General features: G+C 40.1%; 1 protein-coding gene and 1 long non-coding RNA gene across 2 annotated transcripts in view; one reads left to right on the top strand and one right to left on the bottom strand.

Annotated features, from left to right (window-relative positions):
• Positions 1-10,765: 10,765 nt before the first annotated feature.
• On the bottom strand, positions 10,766-14,021 carry LOC139157550 (uncharacterized). The gene is made up of 3 exons (XR_011557507.1): positions 13,531-14,021; positions 12,907-12,980; positions 10,766-12,103 (listed from the first exon to the last, which is right to left on the bottom strand). It is a non-coding gene; the product is annotated as an uncharacterized lncRNA (long non-coding RNA).
• Positions 14,022-14,093: 72 nt separating this feature from the next.
• SIPA1L1 (signal induced proliferation associated 1 like 1) overlaps positions 14,094-14,614 on the top strand; it is a 187,161-nt gene continuing 186,640 nt past the window's right edge. The window contains exon 1 of the mRNA XM_070758535.1: positions 14,094-14,231. The gene's annotated coding sequence lies outside the window, so the exon portion shown is untranslated. The remainder of the gene's footprint in view (positions 14,232-14,614) is intronic.

Genomic DNA, 14,614 nt, shown 5'->3' with positions numbered 1-14,614 from the left:
CTCATTTCTGAGAGCTGGCTCCAAATGCCCAGTGCTGCAATGCTCTGAGCCAAAATCCTCCTTGATTTTGGGACAGATTTGTTTTTTTGTGCTGAGCTGAAGAAAAGAAACTTAGATTGTGATAAATCGATCCAAATGTCTTTCCTCCAGCTCAGAGTGCAGTTATTTATTTATTTGTTTGTTTGTTTTGAAAGGGACCTTGTAGGTCATCTAGTCCAAACCCCTGCTTATCTTCCCATTCATAACGGGAACTTTTTCTTCAGTCAGAATTTTCAGTTAAGAACGTTTACAGATTTTTATATATGTGTCTGAAAATTTGCAACCAAATAAGAGGCATTCAAATCCATTCACGTATTTATTTAAATCTGCATGCTGCCCGGGTCTCAATAACTCTGTGCATCTCTACAATGCATTTGCCTATTGGCATGGCTCCTTCTCATAATACCTTGTTACAAGCCACAAGATTCACATTAGTGCAGAAAGACTCTCTTAGTCCTACAACAAGTAGCTACAGTTCCTGACTTGCCCACCAATATCAGAAGGGATAGCTTGCCGGTATGGCTTTTCTAATCTTTTCATGAGTTCAATAGTATTATACTGAGAGTGAAATGCTTCCAGTTCACTTGTGCCTGTCAGTCATCGGCGAGTCGGTCGCGAAGGGATTGAAAGGCTCTGCCCATCTGCTAGATGCCGCCATTTGGGTTCTTTTACCCTCTGTGCATGCGCAAAGCATTCTGTGTATGTGCAGAGGGCAAAAGAACCCAAATGGTGGTGCCCAGGAAGGTGGACGGAACCTCGCGCTCCCTTCGAAACTAGCTCTTCGACAACTGACAGGCACAAGTGAGCTGGGAGCTTTTAACCCGTCATACAGAGTACTGTAATATAAAAATGTAACAAGATGCTCCTTGACTCCAGACAGTGAAGAACACATGAGTTTTAAACAACCCTCAAACAGAACAAAAGTTTCCATTGCTTACATTTGCTCAGACTATATGCATATCATTTCAAAACGACAGCAGGGATCAATTTAAAACACAGAGAATATATTATACCATATGAAACACTTGGTTAGTTGTCATCAAATCTGTTATCCATTCTAAGAAATCGGGTTTAAATAGTGTATTATCTGTGGTTATTCATCTGACCATGGCTTTACGTAACACTACTGAGTTTTATGGGACCATTCACTATTTCTTGGAAGAAGAAGGGAGAAGAAAACAAGTTGGGTGGGGCATAGCAAACTTTATTTACAGGTTGCCACATGACAGCTTATAATCAACTTTTCATCTGATTCCATTACTCTCCCTAGTTACTAAATATGCTATTTTTGAAAAACTGGAGGAAGAGGACTGTGAAATAGCGTCATTCTGTGGGAAGATTATTAATTTTTTTAATGAAATCTGTACATCATCTCTCATGAGTTCAGAAACAATATTTTAATTGCCCCAAATGCTGAAAAATATCTTGTTATAAAAATAAGCCATAAACATAGTAGTGGCATCATACACTGAAACAGATACCAAAGCAATCTCTTCCTTTTTCCTGTTTTTGTTTTTTTTAGAATTTCAGTGTTCTAAATCCATACTTGGCAGTGAAATTTGATGAATGAGAATTTTATTTAGAATTCCTTTTGAAGGAGAGAATTTTGGAAAAATATGTCAGGCTCTTGAAAACTTATTTTGCTACAAGGATAGGAGTGTATCAATGATCCTTCTTTCAGTTGTACATACAGCCTTCCATAATTCCATATTTAGTTAAATTCCAAAAGAAGGCATTATAAGGTTCCCATACCTGTATTTTCATTACAGGTGGTCCTTGACCTACACAGTTCATTTAGTGACTCTTTGAAGTTACAACAGCACTAAAAAGTGACTTGTAACCATTGTTCACAGTACAACCATTTCAGCATCCCCATAGTCATGGGATCAAAATTCAGACAGTGGTAACTGATTCATATTTATGATGGTTCCATGATCCTCTTTGGGTAACATGATCCCCTTGGGTCATATGATCCTCTTTGGCCACCTTCTGACAAGCAAAGTCAATGGGGAAGCCAGATTCACTTAACAACAGTGTAAACACTTGCAGTGATTCACTTAACTGTAGCATCAAGAGTTATATAAAACGAAACAAAACTCGCTTAAAAATGGGGGTGGGGAATATGTTGACTCTGTAAACCTCTTAGAGAGCACTTTAAACAAAGGCTCTGACCAGTTCTGATGAACCAATAGAAGAAATTTTGAGTAGTTTGGAGAACTGGTAAATACTACCTCTGATTGGCCCAGCCCCCATCTCTTTATTTATCTATATACAGTATTTGACTTCTATGCCGCCCAATCCCGAAGGACTCAGGGTGGCTTACAAAAAAATATAATACGGACACCAAAAGATACAAAGTAAGAGAAGTCGAATATAATATCTAAAACTAAAACCCTTTAATAAAAACGCATTTGCTATAAAAAAACAGTCATAATCACATGCATACTATTATTATTATTTATTAGATGTTTATGCCGCCCTTCTCTGAAGACACCATTAATACAGTTTGGCCATGAAAGATGTACAGTTCATGGCCCCCAGGTTAGGTTTTCGTGGCCTAATGGAAGGCCAGTAGAATGGGAGCAGTACGGACATTGGGGGGGGGTAGTTGGTTCCATAGAGCTGGGACAGCCACAGAGAAGGCCCTCCCCTGCGGTCCCGCCAACCTGCATTGCTCAGTCGACGGGACCTGGAGGAGGCCAACTCTGTGTACTTTTATAGGTCTCTATTCCCTGCCTTCAGCTGATCGTGATGAAAAGAGGATTTTATAGTGTAGTAGTATACCACAGAACCTGTAGTATAAAATTTTGAATCCCACCGTTGACTTTAAAGCATTGTGAAGTGCTAAGTGTTATTGCTATCCAACTAGCAATTGTTAACCAGGTACACACTTCTTTTAATGTTGCCTATAATATACCATATAACCATTAGGCAAACTGTTATTTGACTAATACACCTTTAAAACAATCCAACTTCCTTTGTATTAACAGACTTTACTGAATAATAGACATGGGACTGTTCATCAAGATTACACCATGTCTGACAAAAGATTTAATCTTTCATTAACAGCAATAGAAGCATTCTCAGCATAATAGCAATATTGAGTTACACTGATTAATCAATAGGGAAGTTTTAGATGAGGAAATGGTAGTAGTAGACACATTGGGGGAAAGTGGTTTTATGATGCTGGAGCTTCTGATGTTAAAGTAAGCCACGATGAGCATAGTTGAACTTGTTTCTTGTACTCAAAAACTGAATTAATGATAAGTAGGCAGGAGAAATTAATGGGAAATCATGTCACAAAGTAAAATGAATGTTGAAAAGTGGTTCCAAAGAGAATTGCTCTGCTTCAAGGAAGATCAGTTCTATCACTATTACTTCCTTCCTTAATGAGCTGCAGACTAGATTGCTGTGGTTTCTTTGAGATTAGAATGCCTCAAGCCAAAGTCATGGCAGAAAGGAGATTTCTTGGCTAAAACCCCAAATAAAAATTGAGAGACATGAGAAAGAGAAGAAATCCTGTTTAGGTATTTTGTGTGGCTTGTGGTTTATGTATTCTTGTCTTATTTAGCAATAAGGGAATGCAGCGGGCAGAAATGGTTCTGTTTGTGTTTTCTGAGCTGGACAAGAATTTCGCAAATAAACGGAGGTGCATAAACTTTTTTTCCCTTAACAACGATATCCTATGAATTTGCTTTTCTCCCTAGCATTCTCTTTTGCTGGCTAAATTCTATAGGCTGCATAGCAGAGTCAGACTGATGTCTCAGAACATTTATCAGAATATTTGACAGCCTGTGTCCAGTGGTGGGCTCCTACAAGTACAGTCAGGTACGCAATACTGTACTGGTAGCAAAATTTTGATCAGGTACACAGTACCGGTAGCAAATTTTTTCTTTTTTTCCCTTCTGGGCATGTTTTTCCTATCAAGTAAATGAGGTTGAATGTGTAGAAGAGCTGTGCATGTGTATGTGTACATACACTTTATATAGTAGATAATCAGGGGAGGGCTACTGCCTGGACAGGGGGGGGGGAATGCAGTGGGATAGTGAAAATGGAGCTCCATCCCAAAGCACCCAATTTGCACTGAAAGATGTTGAAACAAAATGCATTAGCCACGCCCACAGTGTATTAGTAAAAATTTTGGTAGCCCATCACTGCTTGTGTCTGAATGGGGATTTCGGATTTATAAAGGATCCTTCAAGCAGAAGTAAATAATTAAATATATTGTGGAACACTTTGCCTCCAGAAATTGTGAATGCACCAACAGTGGAAGTTTTTAAGCAGATGTTGGATAACCATCTGTCTGAAGTAGTGTAGGGTTTCCTGCCTAAGCAGGGGGTTGGACTAGAAGATCTCCAAGGTCCCTTCCAACTCTGTTGTTGTTGTTGTTGCTATTATTATTATTTAATAAAAATATGTAAATAATTAAATGGAACAAAAATACAGTACTAAGATTGTAATTACAAAGTAGAGATGCATTATATTAATGATCTTAGCTGCTGACTAATTGTGTATATGTTCTGTACAATTCCCTCTACAAAAGTGAGCTGAAGAAAAGTCATTTTTGCCATTGGGAATACAAACATCACAAATCCAAGCAAAAGCTGACACCATCAATTTACGTCTGCATTAACTTTTAGAATAATTATTGGAATGATTTCTTGGAATTATTGGAATGATTCGTCTCCCCATTTTTTCTTCTAGCTTTGGAAGATTTAATGATAGCATAACTTATAGCAATTAAAAAGAACTGTCAGTGATAAAGGTAACCTATTTTCAATTCCTGCAATTCACAAATTTCATTTTTTTTTTAAAAAAAAAGTCATCTTAGAATAATAGAATTGAAAAGGGCAAATCAGACAATTGAGTCCAAACCCTGCCTCAGTGCATGAATCTATAATTAAAGGTTCCTAGACAGATTACTGTCTAGCCTCTGCTTAAAGGTTTGCTCTGATGAATTGCCCTTATTATTGGGTTTTTAAAAACCTTCAATAAGAATTTAAATCAATTGTTCTATGCTCTATAGTTTTGAATGATGGAGAAGACATCTTCTGCTATGTGATGTATTTTAAGATAATATGTCTCCTGCCAGTCTTTTCATAAAGCTAGATAGGCCCAGCACCTTCTATTTCTCCACATGAGATTTAGTTTCTAGTTCCTTGATCATCTTTATTATCCTACTGTACGCCTATTCCAGGAGCTGTGAATCATTCCAATAACTGTGACTCTGAGATCCAGAACTATATTTTACACTGTAAAGTGAGTCTGACCAAAGCAGTAGTTATTCCATTCACTTTGATAACTATATTTCACTTAATGTAGTATAAAATGTGTATGCCTTTTTTGCAGCCACATTCCTGACTCAGTTTATTGCTATTATTTCAAGATCTTTCTCACAATCTTTCTCACTCAGGCCCTCATCTCCTGTCTAGATTATTGCAATGTGTTCTACATGTGACTACCCTTGAAGAGTGTTCAGAGACTACTATTGGGGACCAATGTTCCCTCTAATTTTTTTCCGGTGTGGGCGGAAAAGTATAGTGTCTGAGCGACAGTCCCTTTGGGACTGGGCGGCATAGAAGTATAAATAAATAAATAAATAAATAAATAAATAAATAAATAAATAAATAAATAAATAAATAAATAAATAAATAAATAAATAAATAAATAAATAAATAAATAAATAAATAAATAAATAATTCCCTTTTTTTATTAAAATAAATAAATAATAAAACAAAACCAAAATCTATTACTATTATTATCTTCTCTTTTTCCATCCCTGTCTCATCCCCCCTTTTGGGTGTGTGTGTGTGTATGTGTGAACTCTTGAACCATTTCTAATTAGAGGTGAGCTATTGGAAATGGTTCAAGAGTTCACACACACACACACACACACACACACACACACACACACAGAGCTGGGTTTTTTCCCCTCTGTTATTATTTGGGTGCTTTTTACCATATGCTTTAAATCAAGAGTCATTTCTCTCTCTTTCTCTCTCCCCCTCTTGCTCTCTCTCTCTCTCTCTTTCTCTCCCTCTCGTTTTCTTTCTCTCTATTGCTTTCTTTCTCTCTCACTCTTTCTTTCTATCTCTCTTGCTTTCTTTTTCTTCTCTCTCTTGCTATCTCTCTCTCTCCCCCCTTTCTCTCTTTCTCTCAGCAGCGGCATTGGGCAGTAGCCGTGGGGCAGCGGCAGGGTTATCAGCTGTGAGGCGGAGCTCCGGAACGGAGGCACCGACGGCGAGTGGGCTGCGAGAGCGCTTTCTCCGAGCGCTTCGGGAACGCCTGCCCTGCCTCTACTGCAGCCCCCTTGCTGGAAGTCTGGGACGAAAGCGTTCCCAGCGAAGGGGCTGCGAGAGGGGCGGGGCGGGCACTCCCGAAGCCCGCGGAGAAAGCCCTCTCTTGCAGCCCTCTGGCTGGCAGCGCTTTCGTCCCGCAGCTGCCACCGCCACGGGAGAAGTCACGCCCCAAGGCAGGAGGCGGAGGAAGAGGAGAGGGGGCGGATCGGGCGGGCGGGGGGCAGGGCCGAGAAGCCAGGGGCGCATTTGGCCGGAGGCACCGTGGGGAGTCAGCTCCCTTTCCTCCTACTGTCGCACCTCCCCGCCTCCGCCCCCCCCGCAGGCTGGCAGGGGGATGGGGAGCGCGCGCCCATGGAAAAGGGTGCGCGGGGGGTACTTTGGGGAACACTGTTGGGGACTATTCGGAGATAGTCCAAAATGTACCCGCACCAGCTGTCATGGGTGTTCCTCACTACACCCATATAACACCAATACTCCGCACGCTGCACTGGCCAACAATTGGTCTCTGGTCACAATTCAAGATGTTGGTTATTACCTATAAAGCCCTACATGGCTTAGGACCAGTCTATTTACGAGACCGTCTCCTGCCATATACCTCCCAGAGACCAATCAGATCACAAGGAATTGGATTCCTCCAGGTCCTGTCGACTTAACAATGCAAGTTGACCGGCCCACAGGGGAGAGCCTTCTCTGTGCCTGCCCCAACATTATGGAACCAATTACCCCCCAATGCCCATACTGCTCCCACCCCACTATCTTATCATGTCCAATTTACAACTGTTTCGGTATGTATGTGGGTTTGATTGGATAGTTCATTAGGGCTTATTATGGGTTTTACTGTTCCTATTACTAATTATTTGACTTGTTTATTGTATGTACTATTTATTGTTGTAAGCCGTCCTGAGTCCCATTAGGATTGGGAGGCATAGAAGTCAATTAAATTAAATTAAAATAAAATAAATTAAGTACTATTGCAAAACTAGATGTCCACTTCTATATTTATGCATTCATTATATGGTTCTTAAGTATATAACTTTCCATTTTGCTTCTTAAATTTTACTATATTTCAGGTCACATTTTCAAATTAGCAATATATGATAGCATTGATCAAAAAAATGAAATTTCATGAGAAATTTGAAAAAATTATAGAGACAATTTAAAGGTCCCAGGCAGCCAGGATTATTATAAATGGGGATATGACTCAAACATTCCAGATATCTAAAGGAGTCCATCAGGGATGTCCAATGTCATCTCTTCTCTTTGTTTTAACACTAGAAACACTACTTAACAAAATTTGAAATAACCTGGAGATTAAAGGAACTAAAGTTGGGAATAAAGAATATAAAATGCAGACATTTGCCAACGACGTGGTACTTTTTTTTAGAAGAGCCTATCGAATCAGGACAAAATCTAATTAAAGACATTGAGAGGTACAAAGAGTTGGTGGGATTAAAAATCACCATACAAAAAACCAAACTCCTAATGAGAAATATGATAATTGAACAAAAAAATGAATTGGAAAAAAATATTAGGCCTGCAAATAACGAAAAGGATGAAATATCTGGGTATAATATTAACAAACAGGCGCTCATCTATCAAAAAAGATAATTATGATAAATTAGGACATCAAAAAAAGCAGAACTAGACAAATGGAAGAAGCTACAACTATCACTATTAAAACATATTGCAGCAATTAAAATGAGCAACTTGCCAAAATTCTTATTGTTTCAAACAAATTCTAGTTACAGATGATTTTTTTACAGAATTGAATAAAATTATATGGCAAAATAAAAAAAAAATGAGAATCAAATTAATTAATTTACAAGACATTAAGAGCAGAGGTGGCCTCGAACTGCCTGATTGGAAACTCTATTATAAAGCAGCATCCCTGACCTGGATAAAGGAGTGGATTACAGTAATTTAACAAATAAATGATTATTGTCATTAGAAGGTCATGATCTCCAGAAGGAATGGCATGCTTATATATGGCATGACAGAACCAAATTACAACAAAATTTTAATCAACATTTAATTAGATATTCCTATAGTCTCTCCTATATCTCACATATCTTCTCTACTATATCCTCTATAACCTTCATTGTGTATTATTGTGTATTGGACAAAATAAAAAAATAAAAAATAAATAAATGGTTTTCAACCATGGAAGCAATGATTGATCCAAATTTAATAGATGCAGCTAAAACAATTAAATATAGTTATATATGAGATTCATTTGGAAATTTAAAAGCAGAGAACAATTGGCAGAAGAAAACATAAAAATCGACTGGTGGCCCTATTTACAATTAAAGTCAAGATATAAAAGATATTGAAGGAATTGGTATAGATACAGAAATGCAACAACTAGACAAAATTTTGATGGGTCCAGAGGAAAAAATAATATTGAAATTATATAGATATTTACTAGAATTTGACAAAATAGAGAATAGAGAATATAGTCAAAGACCCTATGAAAGCACGGGCAAAGAATGTAGGGTACAATATACACTTTGCTGACTGGGAGAGGACCTGGAGTACAAACTGCAAAATAACAAAATCCGTAGCATACAAAGCGTATAAAACTATAAAATGCTTTATAGACGGTACTTAGTACTGTCAAGATTGGCTAAAATATATCCAAATATAAATTTGGCTTGTTGGAAATACAAAAAAGACATAGGTACCTTCTTTCATATGTGGTGGTTGTGGCCCGAAGCAAGAGGTTATTGGAAAAAAGTAGACAACTGGCTACAACAAATCACAGAAAGAACAATAGAATCTACCCCGGAATTTTTCTTGTTAGGAATGATATGAAAAGAGCATTCGAAAAACATACAATATTTACTGTTACATATTATCACTGTAGCAAAAATCGTGTACGCCCAATATTGGAAGGACAACAAAACACCACCAGAAAACGTGTTGATGGACAAAATAAATAGGTGTGCTGAGATGGACATGTTGACTATTGAATGATTGGACAAGAAAAAGAGGAAAGAGGCGAGACAATGTGAGATGAAGACAATATGAGACTATGTAAACACACAAAGTACTGTATGTTAACAATACATGAAATTGGGTGTAGATATGTACTAAAATAATATGTTTAAAAATAAAAAACTTTTTAAAAAAAAATGTATTACAGAAAGCCAAAGGGTATTCTACCAGCACAGATCCTCTGGCCTTTAAAAAAGAATATATGTGACACAGTGTCATGTAAGCATAAATTCCCTTCACTTGTCTTTATTTTGTCCCCTCAAATCTGCTTCAAAATTCCTTCCTCTCTCCAATTTTAGAAGTGCACAGTGAGTTTTAGAGGGGAGGAGAACCTATTTCAAACATGGTGATCCACTGATAGAAGAGTATCTCTGGGATAAAAGTGATACTATGGAATGAAATCCAAAGATGGAAGAGTCTTTTTTACTGTTTTTAATAATATGGTTGAAAGTCTGTTATCAGTTTGGCGAAAATGCCTCTATCTTAAAAGTGATGAGCATGGTTGTCTGGCACTATCCTTGTTCCATTCAAATAAAAATAGTATCTGCAATAGACACCTACACAAGTGAGCACTCTAGAAAATCAGGATCTGATCTTCAGTTGCCTGGAATTTCTTCATGGATAGAATGGAGATAATGAAGCAAAGGAGAATGAGATTAGCATGGTGTCTGAGTAAGACTACTTCTATAAATAGTTACCTGAGTTCGTTAAAAGGAACTAAACTCAATTAGATTTTCTGCAATATAAGGGTCCATTTCCTTACATACTAGTGCAGATACCTTAATGGGCCGGAAGGATAAATAGGTCTTCCTTCAATACTTTAGGGAACTCTTTCCCATTTCCTAACATCATTACACAGAATGAGCTAAACAAATTAATCTCTATCTTAGCAGTTTCACTGAGAAATTTTTGGGGTCAGCAACTCTTAGGAGACAAGTTTTAGTCATGGAATCCCAGCATGACCTATAATGTGAGGATGTCACCACATCTACTGTTGATCCAGTCATTATCAATTACCCCAGTCTTATTCTATATTAACTTAGGTGGTCAGTAGGTTCTGCTTATACCAACCCAGCACAACAGTTACTTCAAAGGGATCACCCACCTTTGTCTCATCTAAATAAATACATATTGTTAGGAGTTGGCTTTAAGTTGAATCAATAAAAATGGGAAGTTCTTTTCTATGTAATGTAACACAGCATGTCAAATATCTCAAATCTTTCTTCCTAATCAGGGGTATGGTGATTTCCCACTATGCTATGTTCACCTTTAAAAATATAAGAACCGTTGAACTTACCTGAACGGTCTTCTCAATGTACTGCAAGGAGAGTCCAACGTGGGTAATTCTCAAGTCTCATTGGTAGGGACTGAGTTTAATTTAAATATTAGGCAGGTGCCGCCCCCTAGCCCACCAGTCAATGAGAAAACGAAGGAGCAGTAAACTATAAACTTTATTTAACAACTGGAAGGCAATACCAGCCCAGAACAACGATTATGAAAAAACAAATGCCCTGGTCTAATAACTGGGCAGGTTTGGACTCTCCTTGCAGTACATTGAGAAGACCGTTCAGGTAAGTTCAACGGTTCTTCTCCAATGCACTTGCAAGGAGAGTCCAACGTGGGATGTACCCAAACTGTAATTTTAGGGAGGGGTAATGCTGACCAGGGCGTTTAAGCTGAACACACCCTCTGCAGCACTCGTCTCCCAAAGGCTGCTTCCGCAGAGGCAAATGAGTCAATTCAATAATGTTTGATGAAGGTTGACGGAACTGCCCACGTGGCTGCTCTGCAAATGTCTTCGATTGAAGCCTGCGTAGCCCAGGCCGCAGAAGTGGCTGCACTACGTGTGGAATGTCCCGTTATTCCCTGAGGAATGGTCTGACCTTCTGCCCTGTAAGCCTCTGTGATGCAGTCTCGTATCCAGCGACAAATGGTTTGTGCTGAAACTCTCGTGCCCATGCTCTGAGATGAAAATGACATAAACAATGCCTCAGATATCCTGAATTCCTGTGTCCTACGGGCATAATTTTTCACTGCACGTCGTACGTCCAACTTATGCTACCTTAGCTCGGATGGGTGTGATCCGTGGGTGCAGAAGTCAGGTAACACTATTTCCTGGGCCCGATGGAACCAGGAGTTCACCTTTGGAATGAATGTAGGGTCTAGTCGTAACACGACTCTGTCCGGGTGGAAGCAACAAAGGTCAGGTCTCACTGACAAGGCTGACAATTCTGATACGCGTCTAGCTGAAGTAATTGCGACCAAGAATGCTGTCTTGATTGATAGAAAGCGTAGTTACACTGATCTCAATGGTTCGAAAGGCGTTGTCATGGCAACCGGGAAAACAAATAACTGGAGCTTCGCTGGCTCGCTTTATTGTTCCCCCAAAATGGCCGCGTTGTCGTCGTTATGGTAACCAGCGGGGAAAAACAAATAGCCTCGTATTATTCCCGCTCGTTGTAGCTCCCAAAATGGCAGTTCAGCTTTACCAGCACTGAGGCGATCGTAGAAGGCTGTTTTTCCGCTTTTCGGCCCAGGTATTTTCATCGGTTGGGGCAGGCCCCTCCCGACGTCAACCGCCTCCTGACTCCCGGGTGTGACCACGGAGGTTGGTGACCCGGTTGCCCCTCCATAATTAAGATATTCTCCCCTCTTTTATGAAGCTCCACGATCGTGCGGTAGAGGCGGCGGCCGGCGGCAGCTTGAGGATGGAACCCACGGAGGGTCCCAGCCCATGCTACTAGGAGGGAGCCACTTTGATTGAAGAACACCTGCATAGAAGATAACATTAATATTAACAGTAAGAAACTCACAATTTAAGAAAAGATACTGTAAAAGGAAAAACTCCAGGATTGGAGGAAAACTCAAAAGGTCCCTTTACTGTGACTGAGTTTTCATGACTGGTGGGCTAGGGGGCGGCACCTGCCTAATATTTAAATTAAACTCAGTCCCTACCAATGAGACTTGAGAATTACCCATGTTGGACTCTCCTTGCAAGTGCATTGGAGAATGGTTCTTTCTTATAGTGCATTCACTGTTATAATTACTACATAAAATATGAATGCGTGAATGTCACTGTTTGAAAGCTGAGCTTCTTCTCCTTCTGCTTTTGTTTTGTCTTTCAAACAAATATTTAATGGATTCAATAAAGCATAGGAAGACAGTACTGTGCCCATGGATACCAATATGACCTGCCTTGGATATCTCCTTGAGGTTCCCAAAGCCTCATCCATTCTTAAATTAAAAAAATTCGAATACAGCATGTTACTGTAAAGCATCAATCTATCATCATATTGAATGTCTTTTGAGTTCATAATTTTCCACTGGATCCTAGATGGTCAATCTGGGTCTTTTGCTATTGGCTATGTGCAAAAAGGCATACATTTTCTGCACAAATATCCCACAGCAGGCATTTTGTGAATGTATCAGCATATGCTTTCAGTTTGAAGCATGAACTAATCTCCCCAAAGATACTATGTTGTTCTATAGCAAACATAATTACCCACATTCTTTTTAAGAGGGCAAACAAGAGCCCACATATTTCCCATGTTTTTAAATGTCAAATGAGTCTCACCTGTAACTGGTTGTCATAAATACCTAACCGTTGTGTAACCCCATATTTGCATTTGTTGATTGAATTTCAGGGATCTCAAAGTAGTGACAAAGAGTATAATGAAAATTCTTTAAAAATGTGAAAAGTAATATTGCATAAGAGCAAGACTTTATTTTTAAAGTGTATTAAAAAAAGCATATATTTAACGTCATACACAGCCCTTTTTCTACACTGCTCAAAAAATTAAAGGGAATACTTAAATAACACAATATAACTCCAAGTAAATCAAACTTCTGTGAAATCAAACTGTCCACTTAGGAACAACACTGATTGACAATCAATTTCACATGTTGTCAGCACATTCAACTTTGTACAGAACATAATAGTCAATGAGAATATTTCATTCATTCAGATCTAGGATGTCTTTTTTCAGTGTTCCCTTTATTTTTTTGACCAGTGTATACACAATTACAGCTAGCCCTGTTCCTTTCCGAGTAGAATAGAGTTTAAACCTGACCCGACTTGAGCATTGAAAAGCTCCTTGAATTCGACCGAGAAGAGCAAACCCTAAAAAAAATGTAAATCCGCAGATATCGACGAGCAAAAACGTCATTTTAACGACGCTGGTTCTCTCTCTGTACTTACTGCAGAAATAGCTGCATCCCGGAAAGGCTTCAAAGCACCTTCGGGTTCGGGCAATAAAAACCTGTTAAGATCTCAAATAACTAAACTTCAGCTCTCAAGTCCATCAAATGGCATGGATAAAAAGAGGGGGAGGAGGATGGGGCAAGAATTAATCTCCTGAGAAGCAGGGGGACTTAATTTTTTTTTTTAAAGAGGCGACTTGAACGCCCGCAGCGACTACGCCGAAGAACCTGAGGAGTGGTGGGGGAAAACGCCACCCTCCCTTTCTTCCCTCGGTCCTCGCCATTGCAAGGACATTAGGAGAGAGTGCCTCGACCCTTTCCGAGTCGACAGAGAGAGGAGTGGACCCCGCAGATATAAAACGACCCCCCCATTATTATTTTTTTTGCCTCGCCGCAGGCTTTGCCGTCCATCACTACACAAGGCCGGCGTTTGGCAGTTGCCATAGAAACGCCCGAGGCTCCTCCGCCTCCCAGGTCTCTTTTTGCCTCTCCGGCGCGGCGAGCGGCGAGAGCTTGAAATGGCACTCGGCTCGTCTTTTTCTCGCGAGATTTGGACGAGGCGAGAAAGCAGCCGGAGCAGGCAAGGAAGGCTGGCTTTTGCTCGGTGAGCTCATCCTGGGGCGCTGAGGGAAGAAGGAGCCAGCTGCCGCAGCAGCAGCTCCCGTACAGAAGAGAAGCGGCCGGAGCAACTTTGTTGAGGTGAGTTTTGAAACCGGAACGAGGCGGCGGGAGAGCGGGCCGCGCGGGGGAGGTCCGGAAGCGCGAGGGCGTCCCGCTTCTCCTCACTCCCACGTTTTTCAAGCCCCCCCCCCATCCGCAACCTGCGTGGACCTTGAATGAGTTCGAACCTGGCCGAAAAGATACCGATACGCGACCTCCCCCTCCCCTCAGCTTGCTGCGTCGGCTGGGAAGTGTGTGTGGGGGTGTTCCATAACGAAAAGGGACCTGATGCAAACGGTGCATAAAATAAAATAAATACCAAAACCACACACGCCCCCTCTTTCTCCCCCCCCCCCCCCACAAAAAACTTCTTCCTTCCAACCCTTTAAAGCCTTTCCGCCTGCCCTTTCCGCGCTTTGCAG

Source organism: Erythrolamprus reginae, chromosome 1 (assembly GCF_031021105.1).
Source record: "Erythrolamprus reginae isolate rEryReg1 chromosome 1, rEryReg1.hap1, whole genome shotgun sequence".
NCBI classification, from domain to species: domain Eukaryota; kingdom Metazoa; phylum Chordata; class Lepidosauria; order Squamata; family Dipsadidae; genus Erythrolamprus; species Erythrolamprus reginae.
This window is presented reverse-complemented; position numbering and strand designations above follow the sequence as displayed.